The sequence below is a fragment of the Jaculus jaculus genome, chromosome 8 (assembly GCF_020740685.1).
Source record: "Jaculus jaculus isolate mJacJac1 chromosome 8, mJacJac1.mat.Y.cur, whole genome shotgun sequence".
NCBI classification, from domain to species: Eukaryota; Metazoa; Chordata; class Mammalia; order Rodentia; family Dipodidae; genus Jaculus; species Jaculus jaculus.
This window is the reverse complement of record NC_059109.1, coordinates 10,432,093-10,449,535: the sequence shown is the minus strand read 5'-3', so window position 1 is coordinate 10,449,535 and position 17,443 is coordinate 10,432,093. Positions and strand designations below refer to the sequence as shown.

Below are 17,443 nucleotides of genomic sequence, written 5' to 3'. Positions count from 1 at the left end.
TGCCTTCGAAGCCAAAAGACCCAGGTTCCATTCCCAAACACCCATATAAACCTAGCACATGTGTCTGGAGTTCATGTGCAATGGCTGGAGGCCCTGGTGTGCCCATATTCTCAGCCCCTCCCCTGTAATAAATAAATAGGGAAATAAAATAAAACTCTTAAAACGAGAGAGAGAGAGGGGTGCTGTGTGGACAGAGCACCCCAGTTTAATCTTGCTGAGCTCCTTTCTGGCTGTGTGAAGCAATCCCTCCCTCCACAGGTCATGTGAATATTTAAAATACTTTATTTATTTACTTATTTGAGAGAGAGAGAGAGTGAGAGAGAGGCAGATAGAGAGAGAGAGAGAATATGGGTGCACCAGGACTTTCAGCTGCTGCAAATGAATTCCAAGTGCATGACCCTGTGCATCTGGCTTACATGGGTCCTGGGGAATCAAACCTGGGTCCTTTGGGTTTGGGGCAACTGCTGAGCCATCTCTCCAACCCTCGTGTAAATATAACAACTAATATTAGTTGAATACTGTGATAAATAGCATATCTTTTGAGGCCATGGCCCAATGAAGGAGCCTATTTATTTATTTATTTTTGAGGCAGAGTCTCACTCTGGACCAGGCCAACCTGTAAGGACCCGGGTTCAATTCCCCAGTACCCACAAAAGCCAATACGCAGGTGGCACAGACATCTGGAGTTTATTTGCAGTAGCTAGAGGCCCTGGTGCACCTATTCTCTCTATCTGCCTCTTTCTTTCTCTCTCTAATAAATACATGAAATAAAAAATATTTTAAAAGTGAGGTGGGGGCTGCAGGAATGGCTTAGTGGTTAAGGCACTTGCCTGCAAAGCCAAAGGACTCAGGTTCGATTCCCCAGGACCCACGTAAGCCAGATGCACAAGGTGGTGCATGTGTCTGGAGTTTATTTGCAGTGACTGGAGGCCCTGGTGCACCCATTCTCTTTCTGTATATACCTGCTTCTTTGTCTCTGTCTCTCTCAAATAAATGAATAAAATAGAAATAAAATGGGGTGGGCTCCAGTGATGGCTTAGAGTTTAAGGTGCTTGCCTCTGAAGCCTATGGACCCAAGTTCAATTCTCCAGTGCCCACATAAGCCAGATGTACAAGGTGGTGCATGCTTCTGGAATTCATTTTAGTGTCTTAAGGCCTTGGCACACCCATTCTTTCTCTCTCTCTCTTTCTAATAAATAAAACTTTTTTTTTCTTTTTCATTTTCTTTTTTTTTCCAAGGTAAGGTTTTGCTCTAGCCCAGGCTAACCTCGAATTCACCATGTAGTCTCAGGGTGGCCTCGAACTCACAGCGATCCTCCTACCTGTACCTCCCAAGTGCTGGGATTAAAGGCGTGTAACACCACACCCGGCTGATAAAAAAATTTTTTTTTTTAAATGGGTGGCTGAGGTAAGAGGATTGCTGTGAGTTCCAGGCCCCCTGAGACTATATAGTGAATTCCAGGTCAGCCTGGGCCAGAGGGAGACCCTACCTTGAGAAACCAAAAAAAAAAAAAAAAAAGGGGGGGAGCTGGAGAGAGCTGCCTTGGCGGTTAAGGCGCTTGCCTGCAAAGCCTAAGGGCCTGAGTTCAATTCCCCAGTACCCACATAGAGCCAGATGCACAAAGTGGCACATGCAACTGGAGTGAGTTTGGGGTGGCTGGAGGCTGTGGCATGCCTGTTCTCTCTCTCTCTCAAATAAGTAAAATAAAATAATACAAAATAAAAATGGGCGCTCAGGTTCTGGTCTGTGGTGAGACAGCTGGACAGAGTACTTGAAGTTGAGGCAGTCCCAGAAACTCCCAGTTCTGGCCCCCGCGTTTTCTGCTCCAAATCCTCCTTGCTCCTTGCTCGGTTCCTCTGCCTCCCAGCCCCTCCCCTGGGCTCCTGGAGTTCTGGGAAAGGAAGTCAGGCGGGGGCCTCCACACATGCAGACCTTGAGTTCCAACTTTAGTTCCAGAGGGAAGAAGAGAGGGCCTGCCAAAGGAAGGGAGGATGGGGTACCTGTGGGCCCCATCTGCCTGTCTCCAGGAAGGCATCTGTCTGTTATGCATAGACTCTTTTCCTAAACGCTATTTTGTTAATCTCCCTTGTGCTGAGCGCTTGGAATTGACTTCAAATAAGACCTAAGGGAGAGCTGATTCTGCTATAGCAAGTAAATGGTTCCAAGTTGGGCTTGGGGCGAGAGAAGGGGAGTGCTGTTTCTTCCCACAGCGTGCCCAGAGGTTCAAGGCTGCCTTTTTTTTTCTTTTTTTCTTTTTCTTTTTCTCTCTCTTTCTTTCTTTCTTTCTTTTTTTTTTTTTGAGGTAGCATCTCACTCTAGCCCAGGCTGACCTGGAATTCACCATGTACTCTCAGGGTGGCCTCGAACTCACAGCGATCCTCCTACCTCTCTGCCTCCCGATTAATTGTTGGGACTAAAGACTTGGGCCTGCACTCCCTGCCAAAGCTGTCTTTCTTTTTCCTTACTCTCAGTTCTCTCCCACTTCCTAAGATGCACCCTCCACAGAGGATCGCTGTGAGTTTCAGACTCCATGGGAATTCCAGGTCAGCCAGGGCTACAGAGACCCTAACCTTGAAAAACAAGACGTAACAACAAAAACAAAAAGCGTCCAGTACAGACCCACAAACTTGGAGTCTCCTCACGTGAGCTGAGAACAGTCCCACCACAGTGGAGAGTGTGAAGTCACAGACTCTCAGAGCATTGGCTGGGGTGTGGAACATTCTAGTTTCTCCAGCCCCTCCCTCCCTTCCTTCTTTATTATTTATTTAAGAGAGGGAAAGGGGCAGTGTGTGTGTGTGTGTGTGTGAGAGAGAGAGAGAGAGAGAGAGAGAAAGAGAGAGAGAGAGAGAGAGAATGGATGTGCCAGGGCTTCCAGCCACTGCAGACAAATGTGCCATTTTGTGCATCTGGCTTACATGGGTACTGGGGAATCGAACCAAGGTCCTTTGGCTTTGCAGGCAAGTGCCTTAACCACTAAACCATATGTCCAACCCTCCTCCTTCCATCTTTCTTTCTCAATCTTTCTTTCCTTCCTTCCCTCCCTTCCTCCTTCTCTTCTTCCTTCCTTCCTTCCATCCGTCCATCCATCTGGTAACCACTGCCCCTAGGGGCAGACTCCATCTTTCTTTGAATTGACTTGGCTTCTGCCTCTCAAACTAGCTGAGTTCCGCTGCTCTGATCTCTTGAGACAGACCGTTTCTGCATTGGCCCAGCCCCTTGGGTCTAATTCCAAACTGAATGACCGCTGCACCTGAGCCCGATGCCTTGGGTGGTCCTCAGAAAGCCTTTCCTCTGAGAGCCCAGTGTGGCGGCTACATGCCTGTAATCCCGGAACTTGGGAGGTGGAAGTAGGAATATCAGGAGTCCAAGGTTAGCCTTGGCTACATAGTGAGTTTGAGGGTAGCCTGAGCTAGATGAAACCTTGTCTGAACAAAACAAAAGCCAGCTGTGGTAGTTGACTCCTGTACCCAGTTCTCGGGCTGCTGCAGCAGGAGGAACTCCGGGTGACTGAGGCCAGCCTTGAACTCACAGCAGTCCTCCTACCTCTGCCTCCCAAGTGCTGGGATTAAAGGCCTACAACACTATGGCCAGTAGCAAACTTTAAAAAATATATATTATTTCTATCTCTTTATGAAAGAGAGGGGGAACGAAGCGGATAGAGGGAGACAGAATGGGTGCGCCAAGGCCTCCAGCCTCTGCCATCTGAAATTGAACCTGGGTCCTTTGGCTCTGCAGGCAGGCACTTTTAGCTGCTGAGGCATCTCTCCAGGCCCAAGAAGAGCAAATCTTTACACACAGCCCCAAGCTCGCAGCCTTCACAGGCTATATGTTTATAATAAGCAGATGTGCTTACTAACTCATTTCTTCTTCACAACAATGGCATGAGCTTGCCTTATTTGATAGATGAAGAAATTAAGGCTAAGTAACTTGCCGCGGTCAGTCATACAGCTGGTCCATGTTGAGAACCTGGGGACGGGAAGGACTCTGGCCTGCCGCAGGCTCATAGCATGCATGCCTGACGCTCTGCGTGCACGCACCCACCCACCAGGGGGAGGGGGAGGTGGTGCTGGTTTCACTGTGGGAACAGAGCCGAGCAGACAGGTAGGGTTCCAGACCTGACTTTGGGTTTTGTTTTTTCTTTTTCGAGGTAGTATCTCTATCTCTGGAATCACTATGGAGTCTCAGGCTGGCCTCGAACTCATGGCGATCCTCCTACCTCTGCCTCCCGGAGTGCTGGGATTAAAGGCGTGCACCACCATACCTGGTTTAATTTTTGTTTTGTTTTGTTTTGTTTGTTTTTGTTTTTCAAAGTCGGGTCTCACTGTAGCTCAGGTTGACCTGGAATTCACTATGTAGTCTCAGGGTGGCCTCGAACTCACAGCGATCCTCCTACCTCTGCCTCCCAAGTGCTGGGATTAAAGGCGTGCGCCACCACACCTGGCATAATTTTTTTTTTTTTAATTCTTATTTTTCAAGGTAGAGTCTCACTCTAGCCCAGGCTGACACGGAAGTCACGATGTAGTCTCAGCTGGCCTCAAACTACAGCAGTGATCCTCCTAGTGGGATTAAAGGTGTGCGCCGCCACACCACTTGGCTTTGACCTGACTCTGTGAGGTACCGTGAGTGCCATACCTGGAGGTCTACGGCGCAGACTCAAGTCCTTTCCCCCCACCACCACTCCCCTACCCACGTGCTGGACCCCTACATGCTCCCAGAGTTTCAGCGTCATCCGCCGAGCCCAGCGACGGGGAAGGGAAGGAGCGAGATCGGTTGTCCCAGACCCACCCAGCCCCAGCAGGCAGGTCACGTGTCACGGAGGAAGCAGGAGGGGTGGTGGCTTTGCTAGGCAGGGCTGGGACCCTGACTGATCTGGGGAGCCCTGGATGAATCAGCGTGACCACAGATACCCAACTGCAATGATGCTAAAGGTGTCTGTTCTCCTGACACCCCCTTCAACTACTTTATTTTATTTGTTTGTTTTTTTTTTCAAGGTAGGGGCTCGTTCTAGCCCAGACTGGCCTGGAATTCACTATGAACTCTCAGGATGGCCTCGAACTCATGGCTATTCTCCTATCTCTGCCTCCTCAGTGCTGGGATTAAAGGTTTATGGCACTGAACCGGATATATATATGTGTGTGTGTGTGTGTGTGTGTGTGTGTGTGTGTGTGTGTGTGTGTATATATATATATATATATATATATATATATATATATATATATATATATATATGAATATGAATGATGTCGGGGGTGGTGGTGCCTGCCTTTAATCCCAGCACTTGGGAGACAGAGGTAGGGGAATTGCCATGAGTTCGAGGAGAGAGATTGGGTGCACCAGGGCCTCCAGCCGCTGCAAACTCCAGTTGCATAAGCCACTTTGTGCATGTGGGTCCTAGAGAATTGTGCCCAGGCCGTCAAACTTTGCCAACGAGTGCTTTAACCACTGAGCCATCTCTCCAGTCCCCAACACTCACTCTCTTTTCATTGCTCTCCTCTACCACCACAGCTGTGGCACGGGTGTGGCACCAGGCAATATTCAAGGGCACCGCTCCACCTCATGATTAAACTGGGTCTTGGAGCTAGATCAGCGACCTTGGCCTTCAAGAAAGGCTTGAGATCTCCAATAGTCATCTCAGTAATGGTCAGCAGCCCCAGTGGACGCTGTGTCTACCCTGTCCAGAGGACAGGACTCTGTGGGTGTAAGGTTTAGGCCCCGGTAGTTGCCAAGGCTTTGGAAGCATTCATTGGTCCTTCCTTCCCTTCCTTCTTTCTTTCTTTTCTTAAAAAATTTTATTTATTTTTATTTATTTCAGAGAGTCAGATAGAGAGATAGACAGTCAGACAGAGAGAATTGGCACACCAGGGCCTCCAGCCACTGCAAAGGAACTCTGTACACATGCACCACCTTGTGCGTCTGGATTACGTGGGTCCTGGTGAATCGAACCTGGGTCCTTTAGCGTTGCAGGCAAATGCCTTAACCACTAAGCCATCCCTCCAGCCCTCTTCCTTCCTTCCTTCCTTCCTTCCTTCCTTCCTTCCTTCCTTCCTTCCTTCCTTCCTTTCTCTCTCTCTCTCTTTCTTTCTTTCTTCCCTTCCTTCCTTCCCTTTCTTTTGTGGCAAGCCCAACAGACTGGCCTTTTATTTATTTATTTTTTAGAGAGCGAGAATTGGCACACCAGGGCCTCCAGCCAGTATAAGCTAACTCCAGACGTGTGCAACTCCCTGTGCACATTCGCGACATTGCGTATGCGTCACCTTGTGCATCTGGCTTATGTGGAATCTGGGAAGTTGAACCTGGGTCCTTAGGCTTCATAGGCAAGGGTCTTAACCACAAAGCCATCTCTGTAGCCCTGGTCCGTTCTTCATATACAGTGGAGTTCAGCTCTATGCAGTATTAGGTTCAAAGTCAGTGAAAAACAAAACGCATTAAAAGCACTATTAGCCAGGTGTGATGGCACATGTCTTTAATCCCAGCACTTGGGAGGCAGAGGTAGGAGGATCACCAGGAAGTTCAAGGCCACCCTGAAATTACATAGTGAATTCCAGGTCAGTCTGGGCTACAGAAAGAGAGAAAGAACAGAGAGAGAGAGAAGCTCGAAATAAGTCCCTTCCTTCTCTTAAAAAAAAAAAAAAGAAAAAAAAGAAAAGAGGGGCTGGAGAGATGGCGTAGTGGTTAAAGTGTTTGCCTGCAAAGCCAAAGGACACAGGTTCAATTCTCCAGGCTCCACATAAGCCAGATGCACATGGTGGAGCATGCACCTGGCACTCATTTGCAGTGGCTTGAGGCCATTTGCCTCCAAAAAATAAATAAATAAAAACTGAAACTTAAAAAAAAGAGATAAATAACCTTGTCTCAAAAAAAAGAGCAATGACGAGACAAAAACAACAGTCTACTAGTAAACTTTCCTTAAACCACTCAGACAACAACAGTGTGTGCGGTTGGGTCACTGTCCCCCATCTGTCCGAATCTCCTGCATGGCCAGTTTTCACCGTGACACGAGGCTGAGGCTTCCGTTGAGCTGTTAGGTTGAGCTAGGAACCACGGTGCGTGAACAGCAAACAGTATCCGAGCTTCTGTGGTTGGCTGGTACCTTCTCCAGTTGCGTTTGTAACTGTCAGATGCCCACATTTAGGAATTCAGTATGCGCACTCTTTTTTTTTTTTTTTTTTTTTTTTTTGAGGTAGGGTCTCACTCTAGCCCAGGCTGACCTGGAATTCACTATGGAGTCTCAGGGTGGCCTCGAACTCATGGCGATCCTCCTACCTCTGCCTCCCAAATTCTGGGATTAAGGGCGTGTGCCACCACGCCCATTTTGTATGTACACTCTTGTGGGCTAGCTGGGCCATTGGAAAGATTTGCATCATAGTACCATGGGAATGTGAAGGAAGGACTGTGTCGGACAGGTTCACCAGGTACTTCCTGTCACAGGTCTCATGTGAGGAAATCGACAAGAAGCCTGTGTATGTATGTGTATGTGTGTGTGTGTGTGTGTGTGTGTGTGTGTGTGTGTGTGCTCGCGCATGTGTGTGTGTGTGTCCCTGCTCCCACTAATTCTGTGTGGTGCGTCTCCCTCCACCCTCAAACCCAGAGCCTAAATTGTGCTTGGCAGGTGCGCCTCTACCACTGAGCTACACTCCCAAGACCCAGAAGAGAGATTTTCATGAGAAATTATTCAAATCCAATTTTAGGTTTTTCAGGGGGTTTTTTTGGTTTGTTTTTGTTTTTTCAAAGTAACGTCTCCCTCTAGCCTAGACTGACCTGGAATTCACTATGGAGTCTCAGGGTGGCCTCGAACTCACAGCGATCCTCCTACCTCTGCCTCTTGAGTGCTTGGATTAAAGGCGTGACACATGGCCCAGGGATTCTTTTTGTTGTTGTTGTTGTTTGTTTTGGTTTTGGTTTCTCGAGGTAGGGTCTCACTCTAGCCCAGGCTGACCTGGAATGCAGTATGCAGTCTCAGGGTGGCCTTGAACTCACGGCGATCCTCCTACCTCTGCCTCCCGAGTGCTGGGATTAAAGGCGTGCGCCACCACGCCCGGCTCCTTTTTTTTTTTTTTTTGAGGTAGGGTTTTGCTCTATCTACTCAGGCTGCTCTGGCTGGAACTCACTATGTAGTCTCAGGCGGGCCTCGAACTCACGGCGATCCTCCTACCTCTGCCTCCCAGTGCCACCCGGACCCAGCCAGGCAAGCTGTTTTGAAGGCAGAAGTCACTGGGAGGGAGGCGGGCAGCTTGCTCCGGGCTCACTGCCCCTGTGAGGCACCGCGCATACTTCTGTGGTGAAGTATGAGGCCCGGTTACTGCAGCCGCTCGCATTCCTTCTCCCCTGCCAGGCTGGGAGCTCCACAGTCCAGTCAGCCAGGGAGAAAAGCCGAGGACTGGCTGGGCCTGGTGGCAAGAGCCTGTCCTCCCAGCTACTCTAGTGGCTGGGGCAGGAGAAATGTAAGTTCAAGTCCTGCCTGGGCAAATTAAGTCTCATTAAATAGTGGATAAGGAAGGTGTCAGGCTGGGAAGAAAGGAAATCATGGGTGGATCTTGAAAAAAATAAATACCATTCTTTTTGGCAAAAAAGCATTTTTTTTTTCTTTCTTAGTTTTTCGTGGTAGGGTCTCGCTCTAGCTCAGGCTGGCCTAGAATTCACTATGGAGTCTCAGGGTGGCCTCAAATTCATGGCGATCCTCCTGCCTCTGCCTCCCGAGTGCTGGGATTAAAGGCGAGAGCCACTATGCCTGGCTTCGCATCTCTCTCTCTCTCTTTTCTTTTAAAAATATATTTTATTTCAATAGAGAAGGGGCATATCAGGGCCTCCAGCCACTGCAAGTGAACTGCAGATGCATGTGCCCCCTTGTGCATCTGGCTTATGTGGGTGCTGGGGAATTGAACCGGGGTCCTTAGGGTTTCATAGGCAAACACCCTAACTGCAAAGCCATCTCCCCAGCTCCTTCACTTCTCTTTAAAAAATATGTTTTTGGGCTGGAGAGATGGCTTAGCAGTTAAGTGCTCGCCTGTGAAGCCTAAGGGCCCCGGTTCAAGGCTCAATTCCCCAGGACCCACATTAGCCAGATGCACAAGGGGTGCGTGCATCTGGAGTTCGTTTGCAGTGGCTGGAAGCCCTGGCGCGCCCATTCTCTCTCTCTCTCTGCCTCTTTCTCTCTCTCTTGTCACTCTCAAATAAATAAATAAAAATAAACAAAAATAAATTTTTTAAAAAGTATTAAAAAGTACATTTTTGGGCTGGAGAAATGGCTTAGTGGTTAAAGCACTTACTTGCAAAGCCTAAGGACTCAGGTTTGATACCCCAGTACTCACATAAACCAGATGCACAATATTTGCAGTGGCGAGTAGCTCTGGTGCACCCATTCTCTCCCTCCCACCCTCTATCTATCTATCTATCTATCTATCTATCTATCTATCTATCTATCTATCTCTATTTCTCTGCTTGCAAATAAATAATTTAATATTTTTTTTACTAAAAAAAGAGGAACTTTGTAAGGAGCAGGGAGAACACCCCCAGTTGCAATCTGGAAGATACTAAGTTGAGGAGGGAATCACTCTGTGACTCAGAGTTCTAGTTGTGGGCTGGAGAAGTTGCTCAGTGGTTACAGAGTCTAATGACCTAGGTTCAATTCCTCCACATAAATCCAGATGTGCAAAGTGGCACATTCATCTGGAATTCTTTCAATTTTTTTTTTTTGTTCATTTTTTATTTATTTATTTGAGAGCGACAGACATAGAGAGAAAGACAGATAGAGGGAGAGAGAGAGAATGGGCGCGCCAGGGCTTCCAGCCTCTGCAAACGAACTCCAGACGCGTGCGCCCCCTTGTGCATCTGGCTAACGTGGGACCTGGGGAACCGAGCCTCGAACCGGGGTCCTTAGGCTTCACAGGCAAGCACTTAACCGCTAAGCCATCTCTCCAGCCCTCATCTGGAATTTTTTAGCAGTGGCTAGATGCCCTCGCATACCCATTTTTTCCTCTCTCTCCCTTTCTCTGTACTTGAAAGTAAATAAATTATAAATATATGTGCGTGTGTGTGTGTATATATATATATATATATATATATATATATATATATATATATATTTTTTTTTTTTTTTTTTTTTAAAGAAAAGTTCTAATCCCCACAGAAACTGGCCATCCAGTGTAAATCAAAAGGAATTCTTTTTTTTTGGGGGGGGGGTTTCGAGGTAGGGTCTCACTCTAGCCCAGGCTGACCTGGAATTCACTATGGAGTCTCAGGGTGGCCTTGAACTCACAGCGATCCTCCTACCTCTGCCTCCCGAGTGCTGGGATTAAAGGCGTGCGCCACCACGCCCGGCCAAAGGGAATTCTTCACTGGGAACTCAGGGACGCAAGGCTGGAACAGGAGTGTTGGAAATGGGCAGACTGAGGAACTGTTGATGGAGGGAAGAGGGACAAGGAAATGGGATCAGCTGGCTGTCACCTGTGCACATCTAGGCCTGGTGACCTCTACCTCCCAAGTGCTGGGATTAAAGGCGTGCGCCACCATGCCCAGCTTAAAAAATATATTTTTATTTGTTTATTTGCAAGCGGGGAGGGGGGGGTATGGGTGTGCCAGGGCCTCTAGCAGCTGCCAAGGAACTCCAGATGCATGTGCCACTTTGTGCATCTGGCTCTATGTGGGTCCTGGGTGGTTAGGCTTTGCAGTCAAGTGCCTTAACTGCTGAGCCTTGTCTGCAGCCCTAGTAACTTCCTTGGGTGGAAAATTCTCCCTTCAGAAAGCAGTTTGAGTCAGGGTGTCCCAGAAGAAGGGGTGTTAATTACTCCTCATGGTGGTCCCAGGGAGTGGCCTGCCTGGGGAGACAGAAAGGATCAGTTCCTTGCAGATCTGAAGTCTTTGCACCTCAGGCTAGCTCCTGTTGAGTCAGGGGTGTCTGAAGCGCTGAGGAGATAAGGAGACTTGAAGGTGGGCTCTGGAACCGGGGTGCCCTGGGGCACCGTACTGAAGAATGACTTTGTATTATAAGCCAGCTCTGGAGGCATCCTTGAGACCCGCTGTCTCTCTCCCCACCGAAATGTGGCTTCCTGGGGGCCAGGGGAGCAGAAGCCACCCACAGTGAGCGGGCCAGATGTCTGCAGACTTAACTCTGCATAGCCACACCTACCCTCCCTCTCCCTGCCTCAGGTTCCCCAGATTGGCTTCCAAAGCCTGGACCCTCTCTGTTCCCAGGCCTTCCTGGATGACCCAGGGGAGACACAGAGGGTGCCCCCCGCCCCCTGGCATTTGGAGATTAGCCCCTGGAAGAGGGCCCCCCCATCTCCATTGCACCTCCGGCCACCTGTCTTGAGACCTCACTCTTGCCTGACAGCTGGGGAAAGGGTTTCAGAGCTTCTGGCAAAGGGGTGTGGGGGGCTGGTGTGGGAAGACAGCTCTAAGGGAGCTGAGCCAAGGCTAAGAGGGAGGCCCCCCAGAGTTGGGGGGGGATGCTGAGTGTGCATGGATGGGGGTGGAGAAGTGGGAAATCAGGGTGGGATCAGAGAACGGAATGTAAAGCTTACTCCCCTGGGGACACAGCTGTTTAGTTTGATCCCACCCCCCACCCCGTCAGCTGCTGCATATTCCCTATTTTGGGGCTCAGTCCAAGGCCCCACCTCCTCCACTGTTGCTGAGCTGAGGTGGCAGATGTTGTGTGCGCTGGGTTTTGTTCCCTGTTCCCACCACCTTAGTCCCCCCCACACCCCAGTCCAGGGACAAGAGGATAATCGGCCTAGAGAAGAATTCTATCAACCCTTCCCCCCGACACAGACCCATTCTGTGCCCATTGGTCCCCTGGCTCGACTCCATCGTCTCCCCCAGCTATCACCCACAGTCACCTGGATCGGTCCCAGTGTCATTGGTGCCACAGGACTTTCAGAGCTGGCACCCGGTGGTAGGTCAGTGGTCCCACCAGGCTCTGCCTTGGGCCGTACTGGACCCTTCACGGCCAGCTCTGCTCCTGGCACCGATGCCACCAATGAGATGCCCGCGCCACGGTGGCACGGCTTTCCCAAAAGCGCACGGAAGCACAGCTCATGTTGGAATTTCTTTGTGTGTTATTACGCAGCTGCAACTTGGGTGGTTGTTGTTGAGGAAGGGTCTCATGTGGCCCAGGTTGGCCTCAAACGCAGGATGCAGTCAAGGATGACCTTGAACTTCTGATATTTGTGTCTCTATCTCCCAGTGCTGGGATGAAAGGTGTGTGCGCCTTCACACACAGTTGTGTTTTTTTATTTTTTGGGGGGGTGGTTTTCGAGGTAGGGTCTCACTCTAGCCCAGGATGACCTGGAATTCACTATGGAGTCTCAGGGTGGCCTCGAACTCACAGTGATCCTCCCACCTCTGCCTCCTGAGTGCTGGGATTAAAGGAGTGCGCCACCACACCTCGCTAATATTTTTATTTATAAGGAGTGACAGAGAGAGGATATGGATACACCAGGGCTTCTAGCCACTGCCGTCAAACTCCAGATGCTTGCACCATTTTTGTTGTTGTTATTTGTTTGTTTTTGTTTTTTTCAAGGTAGGGTCTTGCTCTAGCCCAGGCTGACCTGTAATTCACTATGCAGCCCGGCTATTTTTATCTTATTTTTAAAAGTATTTTTAGCCTGGTGTGGTGGTGCACGCCTTTAATCCAGCGTTCAGGAGGCAGAAGTAGGAGGATTGCCTGAGTTGGAGGCCATCCTGAGCTAGAGTGAGACCTTACCTTGATAAGAAAGAAAGAGAGAGAGAGAGAGAGAGAGAGAGAGAGAAGGAAGGAAAGAAAGAAGAGGGAGAGAGAGAAAAAAAGAAAGAAGATGGACTGGGCATGGTGGTGATGCCTTTAGACCCAGCTGAGGTAGGAGGATCACCATGAGTTAGATACTAGCCTGGGGCTACAGAATGTTCGAGGTCAGCCTGGCCTAGAGTGAGACCTCTTTGCTCGGAAAAAAGATAAAAATAGGGCTGTATGGGGCTGGAGAGATGGTTTAGCAGTTAAAGGCGCTTGCCTGTGAAGCCTAAAGACCCAGGTGTGATTCCCCAGTACACACGTCGCACAGGGTGATGCATGTGTCTGGAATTGGTTTGCAGTGGCTGAAGGTCCTGGTGTGCCCTTCTCTCTATCTGCCTCTTTCTCTCTCTCTCTCCAATAAATGAATAAATAAAATATTTAAGAAAAATAAAAAGAAAGAGGGGCTTGAGAGAGGGGCTCAGTGTTAAAAGGTTCTTGCTTGCAAAGCTCGTCAACTGGGTTCAGTTCCCCAGTATCCACATAAAGCTGAGTGCAAAGTGGCACATGTGTGGCATGCACGTGCCCACTCACATACCCACCTACATACATAAATGAGCACGTATTTAAAAAAAGAAAGAAAGAAACAACAGTTAACAGTATGGCACCACAGCAAGGTTTGTGCCAGTGAGGGTGGCCAACACAGGGCAGGCGTTCCTGGGTGGGGACAGGAGTGAGCTGGGCACGGGAGCTGTGTGAGCTGTAGGCAGCTGATAGACACCACAGCTGCGTCCCCCACCCTCTCTGGTGCCCAGTGTGGGCATCGCTGATTCCTGTCCTCTCCTTTCCCCCTGATGTCACCTCCAGTTCTGCCTCTCTTCCTCGTTATGGTCACAGTTTCCTCTCTCCAGCATCGTACCCCCTTCCTGGCTACCCTCTACTGGGGAGGTCGTTCGGGTCTCTTCTCCAGCTGTGCCCATGACATGCCCAAACTTATCTGCGCGGTCACAGCAGCTGGGGTTTAGTGATCAACTTCGGTGCCAGGCATGATGTTAATAAGTGCTTAACAATGGGAACTCTCTCTCTGTCTCTCGCTCTCTCTCTTTTTTTTTTTTTTTTCGAGGCAGGGTTTCACTCTATTCCAGGCTGACCTGGAATTCACTATGGAGTCTCAGGGTGGCCTCGAACTCACGGCGATCCTCCCACCTCTGCCCCCCGAGTGCTGGGATTAAAGGCGTGCGCCATCACGCCCGGCTGTGCTCCTCTCTTTGCAAAGCTTAGGGCAGAAGTTTTAGAAACTGTTGACTAATGTTTCTCCTGGCCTCTGCCTTCTCGCTGGTCAAAGGTTAAAAGGTTGGATTCTCCCTCACCCTGGCCAGAAGTCCCTTGGCAGGTCATTATGTGTAGCCCTTGTCCCTGGATCAGAATGAGATCCATGGAGGGGTGCCATATTCACCCCTCTGAGGAGGCCCTGCCGCCCTCTGATGGGGGAGGGAGGAGCTCAGCACCCCACACTTCTGTGAGCTTGCTGAGAAGGCCATTTATAATCACCTAGGACATGAGGAGACAGGCTCCAAGAAGGTCAGAGACAGGAGACTAACGGGAGACTTCTGCCCTGTGGCTGGTCCCACGCAGCTAGACAGAAAGGAAGACGAATTGAAAGCAGGAGGGCGAGTCTATAAAAAATACGAGTAAGGAGCTGGAGAGATGGCTCAGTGGTTAACGCGCTGGCCTGCAAAATCTAAGGACCCCAGGTTCAATTCCCCAGTACCCATTTAAAGTCAGATGCAGAAAGTGGCACAGGCGTCTGGAGTTAATTTGCAGCGGCTAGAGGCCCTGGTGCACACATTCTCTCTTCTTCTGTCTCTGTGTGCAGGTAAATAAATAAAAAATAAATAAATAAGGGCTGGAGAGATGGCTTAGCAGCTAAGGCACTTGCCTGCAAAACCAAAGTACCCAGGTTTGATTTCCCCAGGACCCATGTAAACCCAATGCACAAGGTAGCGCACTTGTGTGGAGTTCATTTGCAGTGCCTGGAGGCCTTGGCGCACCCATTCTTTCTCTCTCTCTCTCTCCCCCTTTCTCTTAAATAAATAAATTAATTAAATTTAATTAAAATGTTTTTAAAATATGGAACACTTCACGAGTTTGCCTGTCACCTTGCACAGGGGCCATGCTCATCTTCTCTGTATCATTCCAATTTTAGTATATGTGCTGCCGAAGCGAGCTCAAAATAAAATTTTTTTTGAAAACTAAGATCAAAATAAGAGGAGGGAAGGCTGAGATAGGAAGATTGCCATGAGTTTGAGGCCAGTCTGGAGCTATAGAGTGAGTTCCAGATCAGGCTGGGCTAGAATGAGACCCTGCCTCAAAAAAAGGCACATATACCCCCCTACCTCCACAAAACAAAACAAAACAAAACAAAACAAAACAAACTTATTTTCCAGGCTTGGTGGTACAGGCCTTTAATCCCAGCACTCAGAGGGAGACGTAGGAAGATCACTGTGAGTTTGAAGCTAGTCTGAGATTACATAGTTAATTCCAGGTCAGCCTGGGCTGAGTGAGACCCTACCTGGAAAAAACAAATACAAAACAACAACAAAAAAGAAAATGAGGAAAACTTCTTCCTCTATACAGATAGCGACAGGCTGTTCTCCAAGGCCACTCATTTGTCTAAGGCATGTGTTTATTTATTTATTTATTTATTTTGAGGTAGGGTCTCGCTCTAGCGCAGGTTGGCCTGGCATTCACTATGTCATCTCAGGGTGGCCTTGAACTCCCAACGATCCTCCTACCTCTACCTCCTGAGTGCTGGGATTAAAGGTGTGTGCCCCCATGCCCGGCTGCTATGTGAATACCTACCCTGAGTGTAGAGGAAAGAGGGAAAAACAAGACAGGCTTTGTTCCTTCAGCAAGATTTTTTTTTTTTTTTGACAGATGTCAAACTTTTTAATATGAAATACAATCAGGGAGAAGCACTCTATTAGCAAGTACATCAGACAATTAAAAATAGATTTTTACCCACTTTTTTTTTTTTTTTTTTTCGAGGTAGGGTCTCACTCTGGTCCAGGCTGACCTGGAATTAACTCTGTCATCTCAGGGTGGCCTTGAACTCATGGCAATCCTCCTACCTCTGCCTCCTGAGTGCTGGGATTAAAGGCGTGCGCCACCACGCCCGGCTCAAACCTTCAGCAAGATTTAAGTCCTCAGTTTTTCCAGAGAGAGAGAGAGAGAGAGAGAGAGAGAGAGAGAGAGAGGGAGGGAGGGAGGGAGGGAGGGAGGGAGAATGCTCTGAGATCCAGAAGCCCAAAGGAAGGCTAGGAAAGGCCTCAGCCGACAGCAGGACACCAGCCATCTTGGGGGTGCAGTGTGGGCTGCGGTGCCAGTGGGAAGTCCATTGGAGCAGACAGTGGAGTTGGGGTGTAGCTGGTTTCTCTCACCAGACCTGGAAGCTGATTGCTCAAACCCTACATGGGCCGAGGGGAGAGGCCCTCTCTCACCCCCAGCTGTCTCTCTAGGAAAGAGGGTAGCACAGGAAGTGGAAATGAGGCCTTTGGGTCCGTAGGCCTTGGCTTCCTGGGTCCCCCCTTGGCTCTGCTGGAAGAGAGTCCACATGACCTCACCTCCTCAGAACGCTGCCCAGCTCGTTTCCTCTTACAGACCCTCTTGCCTGCATGCTCGCCTTGGCCTCTGGTTACACAACCCTCACTTCATTCCCCTAGGCAAGGGCCTCATCCTTCAGGCTGCACCAGCCCCCTGCCTGGGTTTCGGAGATCCCGTTTCATACTTTCTAGCTACTGAATGCCACTGCCATGGCTAAGGATGAGGGAACCTTTTCAAGCCCCTGTCTCTGCCCCACACCAGTCCAGTGGCCCAGGAGAGGTTTTTTTTTTTTTAACTGTACCAGTGTATAAATATATTTGTATGTCCTTTTTTTTTAAATTAACAATTTCCATGATTATAAAAAATAACCCATGGTAATACCTTCCCTCCCCCCACTTACCCCTTTGAAACTCCATTCTCCATCATACCCCCTCCCCATCTCAATCAGTCTCTCTTTTACTTTTGATGTCATGATCATTTCCTCCTCTTTCTTTAAAAAATTTTTTGTTTATTTTTATTTATTTATTTGACAGCGACAGATAGAGGGAGAGAGAGAGAGAGAACGGGCGCGCCAGGGCTTCCAGCCTCTGCAAACGAACTCCAGACGCGTGCGCCCCCTTGTGCATCTGGCTAACGTGGGTCCTGGGGAACCGAGCCTCGAACCAGGGTCCTTAGGCTTCACAGGCAAACACTTAACTGCTAAGCCATCTCTCCAGCCCTTTTCCTCCTCTTATGATGGTCTCATGCAGGTAGTGTCAGGCACTGTGAGGTCATGGATATCCAGGCCATTTTGTGTCTGGAGGAGCACGTTGTGAGGAGTCCTACCCTTCCTTTGGCTCTTACATTCTTCCCGCCACCTCTTCTGCATTAGACCCTGAGCCTTGGAAGGTGTGATACAGATATTGCAGTACTGAGCACTGTGGCCACTTCTTTCCATCACCATGATACCTTCTGAGTTGTCCCAAGGTCACTGCCATCTGAAAAGAGAAGATTCTCTACCAAAAGTGAGAGTAGCATTCATATAAGGGTGTGAACATTAACAGAAATGCTTACTGGGCAGTTTGATAAAGCATAGTATATAAATTTAGGCAGATAGCAGCAGACATTACATGCCTAGGGCTCATTTCTACCCCTGT

The 17,443-nt window shown here is 49.0% G+C and overlaps 1 protein-coding gene and 1 non-coding gene across 2 annotated transcripts in view; one reads left to right on the top strand and one right to left on the bottom strand.

Annotated features, from left to right (window-relative positions):
• Window positions 1-17,443, top strand: part of Ccnd3 (cyclin D3) — a 97,815-nt gene that overhangs the window by 10,133 nt on the left and 70,239 nt on the right. The gene's annotated exons all lie outside the window — the stretch shown is intronic.
• On the bottom strand, window positions 14,829-14,934 carry LOC123463107. Its single transcript, XR_006638719.1, has one exon. It is a non-coding gene; the product is annotated as a U6 spliceosomal RNA (small nuclear RNA).